The sequence below is a fragment of the Quercus robur genome, chromosome 2, assembly GCF_932294415.1.
Source record: "Quercus robur chromosome 2, dhQueRobu3.1, whole genome shotgun sequence".
Classification (NCBI taxonomy): domain Eukaryota; kingdom Viridiplantae; phylum Streptophyta; class Magnoliopsida; order Fagales; family Fagaceae; genus Quercus; species Quercus robur.
The window spans coordinates 61,299,080-61,316,904 of NC_065535.1; the positions used below are offsets into that span (position 1 = coordinate 61,299,080).

Consider the following 17,825-nt stretch of genomic DNA (forward strand, 5'->3'; position numbering starts at 1 on the left):
CCTTAACGAAGTGTATACTAACTAAAATTTGGGCCATGCAGTAATTGAAAGTAAGGAAATCCCCTTCATGTCCATTAGATATTCAGTCCGAGGAGACGTGGAGGATGTATATCGGTCCCTGCTCAAAGGCTATGGTTCTGCACTGTTCTTCTGTTCTAAGTTCCTTTTTTTCTCCGTCCACTTCTTCATGGGGACTCCCCTTTCTTATATAACCCTCTTGAAGTCATCGGGGCCTTACACTTGTTGATCATCTGGACCTTCACTTGAGTACCTGTTCCATCGGACATCCCCCCATCTTTCTGTGAGTTGTGGTAGCCAAAATAACACTGTTCACAAGTCCTCTCCACATTAATGCGGCCAGAAAAGTAACTGCCATGCGTTTAATGTGGCAGTTGTAGCCTCACCCTTGGCATTCTACATTTTCTTCCTTCTTACGGGCTTGTGGGACTCATCCTTGTTACTAATGCTCGTTGGGGTGAATCCTTTTAGCTGGCAGAGTGCATGTTCGAGCCATATTTGGTACGTCCGAGGAGACATTTCTCCTCGGACCGCCTTTTAAACATCTTCAGGCCCATAAGAATTGGGCCGGGAGCTCTTTTGGCACCCATGCCTTCTCCTCGGACGTGGTTGAATTCTCCATACGGGATCCAAGGCCCATTGTATGATCTTGGGCCTTTCACCCCTACATCCCCTATGTTTAAATAGAGACAAAACTAAATGACAATTCAATAAAAATACAACTTTAACTCCCACTAAAATATTACTTAAAAAATAGGGCAACTCTCATGTTGATTTCCAAATTGCTTTATCTACTTATAATTAGATTCTCAAAATAAAAATTATATATATAAAATAAAAACATAGGGTTTTTTTTTTTTTTTTTTTTTCTACAAAAAAATCTCATTGCATGCACAAAACGCGTATGGTGATGCTAGTTTATACTTTTATTTAAGAGGCTTCTCCTGTTTGAGATTCTCATTTTTTTGGTTTAAAGATGCCCCCACATTCTTATATTTAAGTAGAGATAAAACTAAAAGACAATTCTGTAAAAATACAACTCTAACTCCCACTAAAACATTGCTTAAAAAATAGGGTCACTTTCCTGTTGATTTTCAAATTGTTTTAGTTTTTTTCTTTTTTACTATAAAATAGGACCACTAAGCCTAACGTTTTCACTTTTTTTCCCTCTCCTTTTTTTTATCTTCGTTGCCTTTCTTCTAAATTCTAATCCCACTTATTTTTTTTTGGTTTTTGTTTTTATTTTTTCAAATCTTTTCTTCTTTATTTTTGAATTTTTTTTTTAAAAAGTGATTTTTAATGTGCTTCCTTTTTTCTTTTTAATGATTTATTTATTTATGTTGGTGTTCGAATTGTTTTCTCTTCACATTTGTTTGTATTGCCTTTTTTTTTTTTTTTTTTTCATTTTAATGAATGTGTTTTCTATGTTCAAAATAAAAATCACTATGCATGTAGTTTAATTGGATAAAAGAGAAAAACGTCTCAAATTGAGATGAATGAAAAATTATGAAACTAAACCAAAAAAAGTCTCATTGCACGCGTGAAGCGCGTGTGATGAGACTAGTTTATACTATTATTTAAGAGGTTTCTCTTGTTTGGGATCCTCATTTTTTTTGGTTAAAAAATGCCCCTACACTCTTATGTTTAAGTAAAGACGAAACTAAATGACAATCTTGTAAAAATACAACTCTAACTCTCACTAAAATATTGCCTAAAAAATAAGGTTACTTTCCTGTTGATTTTCAAATTGCTTTAATTTTTTTTTTTTTTTTGCTATAAAATAGGACCACTAAGCCCAATGTTTTCACTTTTTTTCTCCTTTATCAAGACTTAAAGGTTTCTGTCTCTCTTCTTTTGGGTTTCCTTTCTTCTAAATTCTAATCCAACGTTTTTTTTTTTTTTTTTTTTTTTTTTTTTTTTAAATTTTGGTTTTGGTTTTTGTTTTTATTTTTTCAAATCTCTTCTTCTTTTTTTTTTTTTGAAATATAAAAAAAATGTAATTTTTAATTATACTCCCTTTTTTTTTTTTTCGTTTTAATGATTTATTTATTTATTTATGTTGGTGTTTGAATTGTTTTCTCTTCATATCTATTTGAGCTGCCTTTTTTTTTTTTTTCCTTTTCATTTTAATGAATGTGTTTTCTATGTTCAAAATAAAAATCACTATGCATATAGTTTAATTGGATAAAAGAGAGAAACGTCTCAAATTGAGATGAATGAAAAATTATGAAATTAAACAAAAAAAAAAAGCCTCATCGCACCGTGAAGTGCGTGTGATGAGGCTTACGCGTGTAATGAGGCTTGCGCGTGCGATGAGGCTAGTATTATTTAAGGGGCTTCCCCTTTGGGATCCTCTTTTTTTTTTTGTTCAAAAATGCCCTTACACCACTATGTTTAAATAGAGATAAAACTAAAAGATAATCCAGTAAAAATATAATTCTAACTCCCACTAAAATATTGCCTAAAAAATAGGGTCACTCTTCTATTGATTTTCAAATTACTTTATCCACTTATAAATTAGATTTTCAAAATAAAAATTATATATAAAAAATAAAGACAGTTTTTTTTTTTGGGCTATAAAATAAGATCACTAAATCCCAAAAAAGTCTCATTGCACGCTCAAAGCCAAGTATTTTAGTGAAATAATTATGATATAGTATTTTTCCAAGTATTGATAACATTGAGCTTTCGATAAAATAGTGCCAAGTAGTTAGCTTGGGCTTTTAATAGTGCTAACGTAAGTTGAGTTTTTGATATTGCTAATGAGAATTGGGCTTTGATATTGCCAATGAAAATTGGGCTTTAAATATTGCCAGTAAGAACTGAACTTTGATATTACCAATGAGAATTGGGTTTTGATATTGTCAATGAGAATTGGGTTTTAAATATTGCCAGCGAGAACTGGACTTTGATATTGTCAATGAGAATTGGGTTTTGATTTTGATAAGCCAATGAGAATTGGGTTTTAAATATTGCCAGCGAGAATTGGGTTTTGATATTGCCAATGAGAATTGAGCTTTGATATTGTTAATGTGAATCAGGTTTTGAATAAATAAATTGCTATTGGTTTAAACTATGGGCTTTGATTATGGATTTGAATTCCATTGATAAAATTGTTTTGCCATAAATTTGAATCATGAGCTTTTCAAATATTGCCAAGCATAAGTATTCTTGGATTTTAAATAGAATAGGATGTGTGTATTGAGTTCATAGGACTGGTTTTGGGCTTAGCTAAATAATGATAATAAAATTGGATAAAATATAAGTTTTTTGGGGTTTTTGTGATAATTCATATCATAACCCAATTTAAGTGATGAGATATGAAACGTTTGTTATTAACATAATAGTAGAGTAAAAAATATTTGGGAAAACCTATTAACTTATTAGTGGTATTTGAAAATAAATAGGTGGTACTCAAATAAAATTAGGTATAAAAAAAAAGTATCCTAACAATTGTATAAATTTTGCATTTTTTTTACTAGTCGCTAATCCATGCGATGCACGGGAAAATTTTTAGTAACTATAAGATTTTAGTAAATCAAATGCTTTAAAATTTGAAAATCTTAAAGAGCTTACATTAGCACTCATCAATTTGTTTACAAAGCCAATGTTAAATAGATCCACAAATTGCATTCTCATATCCTCTATCATTTGCAAGGTGACAGGACTCTTTTCATTACAGTTTGCATCCTTCTATCCTTCAAAAGCTTTAAGAAGTGTCATGTGGTCACTACATAAGAATGTGTTTAAGGTTATACAAAATTCTGTCATCATAATCAACATCCTAAAGCTAATATCCAATCCAAAATTTGCACATAGATTCCTTAAATTGTATATCAAATTAGAAGGAAGAAATTACATGTAAAAGCCAATTCAATAGAGAGATCTATCACACACAGTGATCAATAGTTTAAAAACAAATGCCTTGTAATGTATTTGCCATATAGTGTAATCACAGAAATATGCGCTTATCTAAGAATATTTCCATAACATGCTTACCCTTATTTGAATTTGAAGAGGACTGTGATCTTTTTGCCACTCAATTATTCAACTACATAAAGAACGATAATCATAATAGCAAAACTGATCACTGTATTAAAATCCTATTTTCAGCTTCAAACGACCTTGCATCCCTAGTCCATCTCTCATTTCTGACCAATTTTTTCAGCATAGTCCAATTCAAAATGTTTTTCTTCTTCTATTCTTTTTTATTTTATAAGAACTCCAATTTTCACTACAGTCCAATTAAACTGTAATTAACTTAGAGATCATACGTTGACTACAAAATTGGTTCTACAAATACAAAATTTGTATTTAAAGCAATGTAAAAGACAATTCAAGTCAAATGAAACAGTCAAGACAAACACAGTAAAAGGCTAGAGCTATTAAAGATGCAATTTAAAAGCTATAAACACAACACCTGATCTGATTCAGATAATAAGGAAGTTAAAGCATGATGCTAGTGGTTTATAATCTATATAAAATTATAATAAACCAAGTGGGCCTTGGCAAATCTCTCATGTATTAGAATAACATACCTTAGATCTTTAGAACTCAAGCATTACACAATACATTATATACACACACACTCACATATAAACAGTAAAGGGATTCATACTTTGATCTCAATCAATTATTATTTAATACTGCATCAATTCGAGGGGATCCTAAAGTAGGAAGCAATTTGACACCCATTGATTTTAAAACTCCAAAAGCTGTTTAGGTAGCTTCCCCAGTGAATTAGGCTGCAATGAACTGCACAAACTGGCCTTGATATCAATTGTGCTTTCAGTGTTAGATGCTCAGGTCTTTCTGAGAAATTACATTGCCTCTTTTAGGTTTTTAACTTTGATGTAAATCTTTTATATATATATATATATAAATAACTACGATAGGATTTTTTTTTATTTAAAATTATGACATTAGTTTCATGATTATAACCCTTATCATTAGGCCAAGATATCAATTAATTTTTTGTGTAGGCAAGATTTGAATTCAAGTTCCTTGTCTAATGACTAAAAAATTATGAGTTGAATTAATGGGAGCCCACAACTTTGATCTAAAAGTTATTTCAGAACAACAGAAACTAAAAGACAGAAGAAAAACAAAAGCTTTCTTCTCCATTTTCTAACAGAATTAGGCCTATGTAAAGGTTCCTTTGCCTTCTTCAGCTTGGAACAGTTTGGTAATCTACCATTAAGGCCGGAGAGCTTACAATTTAGAGACATCCTAACCAAAACCCACCTATGTATCTTCACAAAGAGGCTTGAAAGCTTGAGAAAAACCCAAGCTCCAGTAGCCTCAACACCAAAATTTTCTCCCTCAGTCCCTCTTCACCAGCAAAAGATAAACATAATAAAAATTTTATGTTTTCAATTAAGTCTTTCTGGGCCCCATACCAACTCCCACTCCAAAATTTTCAAATTCACAAATAATAATAAAAATTTCCAACCAAATTAAGTCTTTGGATTCTCCCCTGGGGTTTTGGTGCATCCATTTGAACCATACACTTTCCCCTTTGATTAAAGATGGAGATTCCTACATACACTTTCTTTAGCTCTAGCACTAAGACTTGCTCGAAAATACACATATATACATACATAAATATTCAAACTAAATGATATGCTTTTAAGATCTTAGCAATATCAAGTTAGGATCTAAGACACAAAAATCCACCTCCAAAATATGCATGCAGATTATATATATATATATATATGAAATGCTTCTAGTTCAACCTTAAAGTCCTTTAGCAAAACTACACTAATTATGCTTTATTTGCCATTAATCCCACAACACAAAGCAAAAAATCAACAAACAAATTGATATTATGAACTACCTAATCATTAACCTTCTTCAATTACTTATATACCATTGAATTAGATAGCCAATCCAGTGAATCAGAAGACAGAACCAATCCCTTCTATTCTATAATTTGACATCCAATTCTCTTTTAATAGCATCCAGTGATTTATTGTGTATTAATAATTTATATCAATCAAAAGAGTTATGGATTAAAAAAATTTTAAATAATAATATAGTTCCCATAATCTAGATTTAGTGCGTACTAAATAACTTTTTCTATTTTATCTAAAAAGCAAGCACAACAAATAACCAAAAGAACGATATCTATAATACAAAGCTATAGAGCCAATAAACTGAATAGAGCCAAGAATAGCCAAGCTTTTTAATAGAGCTAATACTTTTGAATTGAAAAAAAGCTAAAGACAAAACAATACCTTGAATTAAAAGAAAATATAATCTTAAAATATTAGTAAACCAAAGTGCTTCACAAAGAGAACAGGGTAAGAGAGAAAATCCTAAACATATATAATCTTAAAATATTACAGATTTTTTTTTTTTGTTGGTAAAATTCTTTATAACTTTATATACTTTTTTTTCTTAAAAAAAAAAAAATCTAATGACATATATAAAGAATTTAATATTTCTTAAAGCAAAGAAAACTAAATATATTATGAAATGTGTTTAAATGGTACTAAATATATTTATATATAAAGCTCCGCCAAGGAAATATATTTATTATAAATCTTTAAGCTCCGCCAAGGAAATATATTTATTATAAATGAAAGATTTTTAAGATATGAGATGCATATATAGATATCAAGAGTGTAAATATTTATTAAGAAATTTTGTGGTTAAGTAGCTATGAAGTAAGGTGACCTTGATAACATAAGTAAGCTTCCTTCACACCCTTGAGCATAAGAGCCTAAGCATCCACCCCAAATTTATTATCTTTGACCCCATAGTTTCTTCTCAAACTCAATCTACTACCAATCTAAATCACACACACAAATAAAACACAACAAAAAGAGGGGATCAATACAAACACCAACACTATAACACAGATAATTATATAAGTTTCACAGTTAAAGTAAAAAAAAAAAAAAAGCATTAAGATTTTTTTCCTGAAAAAAAAGAAGTTGAAATACAGCAGTAAGTTTTATAACCATGAACAAAAAAGAATTAAAGATATCAACTATTCTAATTCTTTCTCTTTTGATGTTGGTTTTCCAACATGTTCTCAGGAGCAAATAGAAAAAGCACCAATCAAAATCATATAAACCCATTCGTATATCACAATTTCAAATACAACCCACTATAAGATTCCCCTTAAAACAACCATACATCCTTTGTATCCTGTCTCTTGTCTTTATCTCTTTCTCACACTTGCTGGCAGATTTTTTATTTTTTTATTTTAGCGAAAAATTCAGCATTGTAATATAAAAAAGTGTCTATCCAATGGTGACACGCAACATAAGAAAAGTGTTGCTTTTACTGGATTACTCTTAGCACTTGTATAAAACGTCAGTTTTCCTCATTAATGACACAATACAATTTTTTTGAGACATTTTTTTTTTTGTTTTTGATATTGATCTTTGGGTGTAGGGTTTAGAAGAGAAGGGTCATGGGTGGTTGATTTGAAGGGCAAGTTGATGAAATCATTGGGTTCAGAGAGGGGCAACCACCCAACCATACACAATCTGAACCCTCTTTCTGAAACTGTTAAGAGTGTGAAGAAGAAGAAGGAGAAGCAAAGCCCTTATTTTTTTGAGACATTTATCAAACACACATCCTGCATTATTGTTGCAACCATTCCCTGCATATAACGTGATCAAAGAACTACCTAGAATTTCAACAATAATAGAATACCATAATACCTCCAAAACATAGTCAAATTAGAATTTCAACAATAACTGACTATAATCAAGAGTATAGTGGAAACAAACAACACAATAGTTACAGTTCCAAAATCCAAAAAACAAAAAAACTGCCGTTTCCAATTCCTTCAAAATCATCTATTTTTGTATATGTGTAATCATAAGGATACGTTTTGACAATTAAATTACTTGCACATTGAAATATAATAAATTGTTCTAAAACTCATATCTAGGAGATGCATAGACATGGTTATAAACAATTAAATAGAGATTCTTACCTGAGTCTTAGTTCGAGTTGCCCAAATAAACTTGATCCTCCTCTTCCAAATCTTGCTTCGGGGCTCACACAAATCAGACTAGTACTATATCTACTACTTGAGCAAGTTTAGACCAAATGGTTTCTAAGAAGAGAGAGGAGGGGTTGCATGCTATAGGAGTTTTGGGTGAGAATTTGGGGGGAAGGAGATGGTTTCTAAGAATAAATAGGAGTGGTCACATGCTAAAAGTTTTTCAGAGTTGGGTTTTAAGGGAAGGAAAAGGGTAGAGATTTGGGTTTTGGGGGAAGGAGAAGGGTAGAGAGATTTTCAAAGTTGATGGCGTCGGCAAAGGCGTTTTGGTTTCAAAATTATATCGGGGAAGAGTCTTTGGTTAGAGAAAGGAGAGATTATATATTTAATAAAAATAAATAAATCAAATTTAAAAATTAAAAAATAAATGCTGATGTGAAAAATTGTGGAGAGGTCAGAAGTTTCAGTTATATATATATAATATATATATATTGATTATATATGGACTGATGCGAATGATGTAATAGTCCTATTCCAATTATATATAAAAATTATTTTTTACCTAAATATGCCTATTGCCTTTTGTTGAAAATGAAAGAGGTGCAAAATTATGTGCACCTAAGAGCATCCACAACAGTGGAGCTAAAAATTTAGCAATTTAGCTCCACAAAAAGTTACTTTATCTATTTTACCTACACACATGCTACAACAGTGGATCTATTTTAGCTTTCAACACAATAAAATAATATAAACATCACAATAAAATAATATATACTCTACAATAAACATCAATCACAACCACACACACAACCACCACCACCACCACAGCCCATAACAAAGGAAAAAAAAACAACCAAGCTCACACCCACCCGACCCACCAGGCAACACCCATACCACGACAATCAAATTCATGCAATGCAAAACCAAAAAAAAAAAACCCCAAAGCTTGGATCGACGGAAAACCAAAGCAATGGGCGGAGGAAAGCAGCGGCGGCTTCAATGATGAAACCCAGAGCTTGGATCGACGAATGAAACCCACGAAATTCAGAAAACCCAAGCTTGTTGGCGTTGGGTGAGCGTTGAGATGGAGGACTGGGTAGAGGCGTGGGTCGGAGGCGTGGATCAGCGGCTTGCGGCTTGGGTCAGCTTGGTCTAATCGACGGAAGAGAAGTGGGTCTGATTGGCAAGATGGGTTTGTTGGCGGAATAGGTGGGGAGATCGGCGAGATGGGTCGACGCTGGGGATGGGTCGGAGCTGGGTTGGTGGCTGGGCTGTGAGATTGGGCTGGCGGTGGAGGAAGAAGAGAGAAGATGAGGAAAGTGGAGGAAGAAAGAAGGGAAGCCGGACTCATTTGCAATTCAGAGCAGATTAAAAGAAAGAAAAAATAATATTTTAATTTGGCTGAGGAGTAAAAAATTGTTTTTCTTTGTTTAGCTCTCAGCTACAGTGCACTATAGCAATTGAACTAAAAATTATAAGTATAGCTCCACTATTGCATGCTCTTTTTGGTGTTTTGGTGGAGCTAAAATAGCAATATAGCTATTTAGCTCCACTGCTGCAAGTGCTCTTAGGCATTAGGAGAGCAATTTCTCGTGCGAAGGATTCTGATCATTGCAAAATAGAAGTAAAGACAGAAAAAACAAGACAAATTAAAGGAAATCGATCATCGCATTGTTATTCTAAGATAAGAACCGAATTTATGCGAAATACCTAACCTGACATGGGTATACTGTCTTCTTGGGTTAGTGATTCATGCATAAGATGAATCTTTTTGGGTAATAAATGCTTTTTTTGCAAATTCATCACCAAGCTGTAGCCTGTAAAGGAACACTATGAATGTCCGTACTAAAAATCAATGAAACTCCCCGGCACTACCAATGCTTAACTTGGGCCGAACTCTTCAACTATGCTCTCCTCCTTTGCATTCCTACCTTTTGTCTAAAGAAATAAAAGAAATTTTGGGTCCTCTGTCATGAATAAAATGGGCTGGGCCCTTGGTAGGTTTTTGTCTTTGTGTTTCTTTGTTACTTTTCTTTAGGGGAGTTTCCTGAAGTGGTTGTATGGCTCATTACAAGTTCCTTTGAATCAACATGGGCTACTGGGCCTGCCTAGCAGCTCAGAGTTTTTTATTTTTATTTTTTAACAGAGAAGTTTTATTAACTCTTTCCCAAAGTTTCTCTAAACCAAAATAAAACTGGAATCTCAAAGTTTGAATTACCACCCAAGGAATGTTAACAAATTTCAAGAACTTAAAACAAAAAATCAAGATTTTGATAAAAGTAAATAATGTAAGAGCATCTGTCTTGGTGTTGTGTAGTTGGCTATGATACATTAGCAGCAGCAGTAGGCAATGTGGTGCAGTGCAGCAGCAAGCAGCAGGTAGTTGCAGGCTTGCAGCGGCAGGCTGTTGGTTGGTGCAGTGGTTCAATAATAATGGAAATAACGCAAAAAGAATTAAAGAAACTAAATAATATTTCTAAATATTATTTATTTGAAATTAGAAAATGACAAAATTTAGTTATAAAATTAATTGTAATCTAAGACTACAATCTTAATAAAGTAAAAATTACTATATATTTTGAAAATCTAACCATTTAATTGAATATTTTTTATGCTTTTAATACACATGTCAAATTTTATATCAATCGGATATTATTTACTATATAATCTATAATATTATATTTTGTACATAATTTTAAATTACAAAAAATTGCAATTTAAACAATTTATTGATGACATAACTATTGATCTTTAATTTTCAAGAAATTTTATAAGCATAGAGGATATAAGAAGAAGATATAATCCAATGGTGGATTTGTCAAAATTCACTTTCAATAAAAAGATATTGAGTAAGGTTGTAGTCTAAGTTACAACTAATTTTGTAGCTAAACTTTGTATTATTAGAAAATACACAACACTATTTGAATTGAGGCGTAACACTAGCTCAACAGCCCAACAAATGTCGTATGGCTAGATCAACATTATAAGAATTTGTAATTTCTGAATTTTTTGGTTATCCCAAATTAATCTGATTAATTAGGTCTATTATTCTAATGTAGTGGGTGTTACAAGATTAATTGCTGGACATAAATCTGATGGGCTGGAGTTATACAATTGAATGGGTGAGATAAGAAGTGATGGGTTGGAGTTACGCAATTGAATGGATGAGATAAAGAGTTTCTAAATAAATAAATAGGCCTAACAACTAATCCATTAATTGGATGAACGACTCTTCATTTTCCATAATAAAAATGTCATTTACTCATCAATGAATATGGAAATTATTTCTGAATGTATCTAGCTAAATATTTGCTTTAATACATATCAGTCCATTAATCACCACAATTAAAAAAAAAAAAAATAGTCTCTCTCATTTTCAATGTGAAATTAAACATTTTCACTAACTCCTTATATTCCATATTAACTCCCACATTTTTACATTTATATTGTTGTAGGGTCACGTCCCGCAACGAACCGCGATAAGATTGGGTCCGCGCAAGAATGGGCCCATACAATATCATTTGTAGAGAGTGGGTTCGAATGGCTAAGCCTTGGTTACCCAGCGATGGTTTTTTTTTTTGTGGCGTTCACATGTGATTTAAACGCTTTCACCCTTGGAGCCTTTCTTCTGGAGGTAGGCTGGGAGCCTTTTTTCTCCCCTGGCCAGTCGTCCTGCCCTCCTCTATATTACTTATTTTTCCTTTTATACTAGTCTGCACTCATTTTCCTTCGTCCACGTGTAGGGTCGACATTTCCAAGACTGATACTTGTCCTGTCAATCCCAACCCAAAGTTGTTGGGAGTGGTTCATAAAGTTAATGGATAAGGCTCTGTTAGGCGCAGAGATATGCATGAGGAAGATGGTAAAGGCAACCTTTCCTAGATATTTTAGATTTCCCTTCAAGCATGTCCCTTTACCGTTTTGCCCCTGTTCTGGGTGGATCTTTGGGTCAGCCGAGGACTGCACTGTCCTCGGCTGCTTCTCCGGACCAATTGGGCCTTACTATTCTTGAGCTCGGGCCATGACCTTTTTCGGCTTAGGCCTTTGAACTCTCCATCAGCAAGTGGGCCTGGCCCATCAATTATTGGACCCCACAATAGCCCCTCAAAACCCTGCTGTCCGACATCATGGTTGGAGAGGGGGGTTTTGGTAATACCGAGTCTTTATTATGGCTCATTTAATTCATCCCTTGACTGGTGCTGGCGACTCTTCACCTGCCCAGGGAATGTACCGGCCTACAAGACGTTTCCCTTGGTTTGCGCATGATGCGTTTATACCGTTTGGTTATCTGAAGCGCGCCTTTAATGTCTTCCCTCTACGAGGCCTCCCAGATTCAACAGTTTTTGATGGCGTGGGGGAACTAAACGGACGCATTCATGTTTGCAGATTTCCTTGGAGATCTGAATGTATTATGCTCTCTTTTCCTCGTCCCCTATATAAAGAGAGAAGACAAAAGCTTACTTTCTCATACTTGAGTCCCTCAGATTCCTCCCAGAGTCCACCTCTTCTCTCTGGTTATACTTTATTCGATAGAAAGTTCACCACAGTAGTCAGCCATGAATAAACCACTTCACTCCCAAAAACACCATGTCCCAATAAAACTCGAGATGGCTCGGTCAAGGCAAGGATGGCGGAGACTCAAGATTCGTCTCCTCTTCCTTTTAGCCAAAATCCGAAGCAGGGACTCGTCACATCTCACTTTCGGTGTGACCGAGTCAAAGACATCCATTATCACCACCCTCCGCTCTGTCATGAGCATATCTAACATGGCACCAGTGTGTTAGGAGTCAGGACTGGGGCAGGGACTAAATGCCCCTGCTTCTTCCTCTCTTCGTTCACTGGCGCCTCCTTCTGCCTCTCTTTCTTCTTCTTTCCACCACCAGATCCATCCTGGTGCTTTTCCTTCTCCCTCTTTTGCTCCTTTTTCTTTCTTTTCATTTCTTCCCTCTTCTTCTCCTCCTTCTTTTACTCATGTCCTCCATCTTCCTCATTCATCTCCTCCATCTTCTGCTCATGTCCTCCATCTTCTTCTTCCTTTGCGCTCCTTGATGACAAGAGCTTGCTGAAGTGCTTCCATGTGTTCCGATTTTTCTTCCTTCTCCTTCATCTTTTTCTAAAGAAGGTTCTTCTCCTGATACGAGCAGTACTGAGGCAGAGATTGGAGAGACTTTGAAGGCGAGTTTAAAGGACACTTGACTGTTTACTTATCTGTATTGCGGATGCTATTGTTGCTTTGGCAGTTCATCTTTTGTATAGGCTTGTTTAAGCCCTTCTTTGTACGTTGTAATAATTTTTCACATTAATAAAAGTTGTTGTTACCTTATTTCGCATGTTATGTTTTTATGTTTTTACAAGTTTACAAACGCTGCTCGGCACCGTAATATAGCATTTGAATCAATGATAACTAAGGCTAAAATGTGTTGCTAATAAAAAGGTGTCACCATAACTTTAATAAAATTATTTAACATAGCAAAGCCGACCAGTGAGGAACGAAACTCACCTTAAAATTAGCCAAGATTAGGGCTAAGTGCTCGATATGGTGTAGGAAGTAACTATCCGAGGACATGTCACTCGCCAAATGGACAGTTTCCTTAAGTTAATGAAAGTTGGGTCGTTTCGCCATCTCCTTATCGCACTGGCTTTAACCTTTTACAGTATTCGAGCCGAGAACCTTCCCCATTCGAGTAGTCGGTTTCCCAAAAGGCTTGAGTCCGAGGACTTCGTAATGCCTGGGTTCTATCCAAAACTTAGATTTTTTCTCAGTACTTGATTTCCCCATAGGCTTGAGTCCGAGGACCATGCAAGTCCTAGGTTCTGTCCAAAACTTTTTGAGCTCAGTTTCTCCCTTTCCTCAGGTATTTCACGAGGTGCCGATCAGGAAGTTGTCCTCGGTAACGGTTATTCCTCGGCGTGGGCCATTGCCTCTGGGTCCCCATGCAGAACAGGCCTGGGCCGCGAATTCACTTGGCCCACAACTTAAAGGGTATTTATGTAGTTTTTGGTTACGTAGTACTTTTTGGCGTCCCAATGTTCGAGGTGCACCTTCCAGAGACTCCTTTAATCCTCTGGTTGCAGGTGGCGTTGGAGATTGAGCCTAAGCCATCTTGTCTGTAGCGTTCCTTGGGACGATGCGTGAATTAAATGCCACCACCTTATCTCTTTAAATAAATAGGAGAGAAAGTTACTTCACTTTCGCACCAATTCTTTAGTTTTCTCTCAAATCACAGCTCCTATACTCAGTGCTGTCCTCCCTTAGCACAACATGTTTGAGGCGAAGGTTGGGAAGAAGGAACTCTCTCCGCCACGGAAGCGCCGTGCCCTCATGAGACTCAAAATAGTGAGGTATGGGCACAGGAAGCACAAGTTCAAGAGAATACTCCATTTCGATCGAGGGGAAAGGATGCCTCTCCCTCTTTTAGTCAAAATCCGAAGCAGGTTCTGTTCATGCCAGAATTTTGGTGTGTCAGAAGAAAGATTCTCCGCCATCAGCGCCTCTGCCTTGTGGCGGGCAAATATTTAGAGAAAGCCCCTCAACTTCCAACTCCCTGCACCTTTCCTTCAGCGGTGTCAGGCTCAAGTTGGGTCTCTTTTGCTGTTTGAGTTGTGGGCATGTGAAAGCATTGAGGAAGAACAAGGTCTTGGAGCTATAACCAACCTCTCCTCTGATCTACTTCCTCGGCTTCATCTTATTCTCTTGTATCTTCCTTTCTTCTTGGTTATGTAGTGAGTTTTGACACAAACTGATTCCAGCTTTTAATTGTACGCTGTACTATTTCTTTGTTTTAGTTAAACGAAATGGAAATTTCTTTACTTGTTTTGAATACTGTTCCTTTGACAACACTACTTTGTGAATGGGTGTGCTCCATGTGTGTTTCTCCTCGGCAGTATTTAAAGCAAGAACTCTTGAAACACAATCCAACTAATTCTAATTTACCGACACTATCAGGCATAATGATAATAACTCATAGTAAGTTAAACTTAGGAAACTAACCGAGATAACGGTTGAACGTTCTGTAATAAGCGCGAGGATACTGTCTGAGAACGACAAACTCTAAATAATTCATCCAAGGGAGTGACCGAGCATTGCGTGACTTCGAGTATGCCTTTGGACACACGTTACTCCATTCCGTACTGGTCTCTTTAGTGTTGAGGATCCTTTTTAAGTAGTTGGTTTCCCCAGAGGCTTGGGTCCGAGGACCATACAAGGCCTTGGTTCTGTCCAAAACTTGTGTTGTCTTTTTAAGTAGTTGGTTTCCCCAGAGGCTTGGGTCCGAGGACCATACAAGGCCTTGGTTCTGTCCAAAACTTGTATTGTCTTTTTAAGTATTTGGTTTCCCCAGAGGCTTAGGTCCGAGGACCATACAAGGCCTTGGTTCTGTCCAAAACTTGTATTGTCTTTTTAAGTATTTGGTTTCCCCAGAGGCTTGGGTCTGAGGACCATACAAGGCCTTGGTTCTGTCCAAAACTTGTATTTTTCTTTGTAAGTAGTTGGTTTCCCCAGAGGCTTGGGTCCGAGGACCATACAAGGCCTTGGTTCTGTCCAAAACTTGTATTTTTCTTTGTAAGTAGTTGGTTTCCCCAGAGGCTTGGGTCCGAGGACCATACAAGACCTTGGTTCTGTCCAAAACTTGTATTTTTCTTTGTAAGTAGTTGGTTTCCCCAGAGGCTTGGGTCCAAGGACCATACAAGGTCTTGGTTCTGTCCAAAACTTGTATTTTCTTGGTAAATAGTTGGTTTCCCCAGAGGCTTGGGTCCGAGGACCATACAAGGCCTTGGTTCTGTCCAAAACTTGTATTTTCTTTGTAAGTAGTTGGTTTCCCCAGAGGCTTGGGTCCGAAGACCATACAAGGCCTTGGTTCTGTCCAAAACTTGTATTTTTCTTTGTAAGTAGTTGGTTTCCCCAGAGGCTTGGGTCCGAGGACCATACAAGGCCTTGGTTCTGTCCAAAACTTGTATTTTCTTGGTAAGTAGTTGGTTTCCCCAGAGGCTTGGGTCCGAGGACCATACAAGGCCTTGGTTCTGTCCAAAACTTATACTTTTCTTTGTAAGTAGTTGGTTTCCCCAGAGGCTTGGGTCCGAGGACCATACAAGGCCTTGGTTCTGTCCAAAACTTGTATTTTCTTTGTAAGTAGTTGGTTTCCCCAGAGGCTTGGGTCCGAGGACCATACAAGGCCTTGGTTTTGTCCAAAACTTGTATTTTCTTTGTAAGTAGTTGGTTTCCCCAGAGGCTTGGGTCCGAGGACCATACAAGGCCTTGGTTCTGTCCAAAACTTGTATTTTCTTTGTAAGTAGTTGGTTTCCCCAGAGGCTTGGGTCCGAGGACCATACAAGGCCTTGGTTCTGTCCAAAACTTGTACTTTTCTTTATTTATTTATCTTCCGAAGGTTTAGCTCCTCGAACAAGGTGGGGGAAGCTAGCCTGATGTTTGAAGCCCTTAGACTTGCCCATGTCATTGACACCGTGAAACGTAGCCCCTAGTGGGAACTTATGTTGGAATAGCAATAATGTGTCGCCGGTGATAAAGGCACCCTCATAGACCCTTGTTCGACAGAAGCTCAACTTCACCACCGCTCGAGCTAACGCGCAAGCCTTCCCACAGACGGCGCCAATTGTAGGGTCACGTCCCGCAACGAACCGCGGTAAGATTGGGTCCGCGCAAGAATGGGCCCATACAATATCATTTGTAGAGAGTGGGTTCGAAAGGCTAAGCCTCGGTTACCCAGCGATGGTTTTTTTTTTGTGGCGTTCACATGTGATTTAAACGCTTTCACCCTTGGAGCCTTTCTTCTGGAGGTAGGCTGGGAGCCTTTTTTCTCCCCTGGCCAGTCGTCCTGCCCTCCTCTATATTACTTATTTTTCCTTTTATACTAGTCTGCACTCATTTTCCTTCGTCCACGTGTAGGGTCGACATTTCCAAGACTGATACTTGTCCTGTCAATCCCAACCCAAAGTTGTTGGGAGTGGTTCATAAAGTTAATGGATAAGGCTCTGTTAGGCGCAGAGATATGCATGGGGAAGATGGTAAAGGCAGCCTTTCCTAGATATTTTAGATTTCCCTTCAAGCATGTCCCTTTACCGTTTTGCCCCTGTTCTGGGTGGATCTTTGGGTCAGCCGAGGACTGCACTGTCCTCGGCTGCTTCCCCGGACCAATTGGGCCTTACTATTCTTGAGCTCGGGCCATGACCTTTTTCGGCTTAGGCCTTTGAACTCTCCATCAGCAAGTGGGCCTGACCCATCAATTATTGGACCCCACAATTGTCATATAAATTCATTTTAATTAATTAATATTAAAATGCTCCAACACTATTTTTTTTTTTTTTTTTTTTTGCTTTTTTTTTTCTTTAGATAAATTAGTTTTTCAAACTTATGGTGTCTGCTCTGTAATGAATATATTTTTTATTATAAGGCTAAGATATCAATTGATATCTAGTGTAGACAATGATCGAACTTCAAATTTCTCGTTTGATCACAAGAGATTTTACCAATTGATCTCATGGAAACTTACATCCACATCAGCTAGTGTTATGTTAGTGCAACAACTTAGTGGTTAAGATTTAAGTGTTACTAACACTCCGTTTGGTTGGAGTGAAAATAGGAGGGATGGAAAATGAAGAGAGGAAAACAGGAGAGAAAATGATATTTTTCCCTTGTTTGGTATAGGAAAGAAAACACAGAGGATGGAAAATGTTGAGCTTAAAAATCCACCCGGCCCACAAATTTTTTTCCTCCCGATTTGGGAGGAAAACTGGGAAGAAAAGAGAAAAAGAGGGGGGGGGGGGGGCCTTAACACGTAAATTACATATTTACCCCCCTTGGTGTGTTGCGTGCCTGACTTGTGAGTCA

At 36.4% G+C, this 17,825-nt stretch overlaps 1 long non-coding RNA gene across 1 annotated transcript; it reads right to left on the reverse strand.

Moving 5' to 3' along the window:
• Positions 1–3,595: 3,595 nt before the first annotated feature.
• LOC126714356 (uncharacterized) lies at positions 3,596–8,324 on the reverse strand. The gene is made up of 3 exons (XR_007651587.1): positions 7,973–8,324; positions 6,697–6,811; positions 3,596–3,748 (listed from the first exon to the last, which is right to left on the reverse strand). It is a non-coding gene; the product is annotated as an uncharacterized LOC126714356 (long non-coding RNA).
• Positions 8,325–17,825: the final 9,501 nt, after the last annotated feature.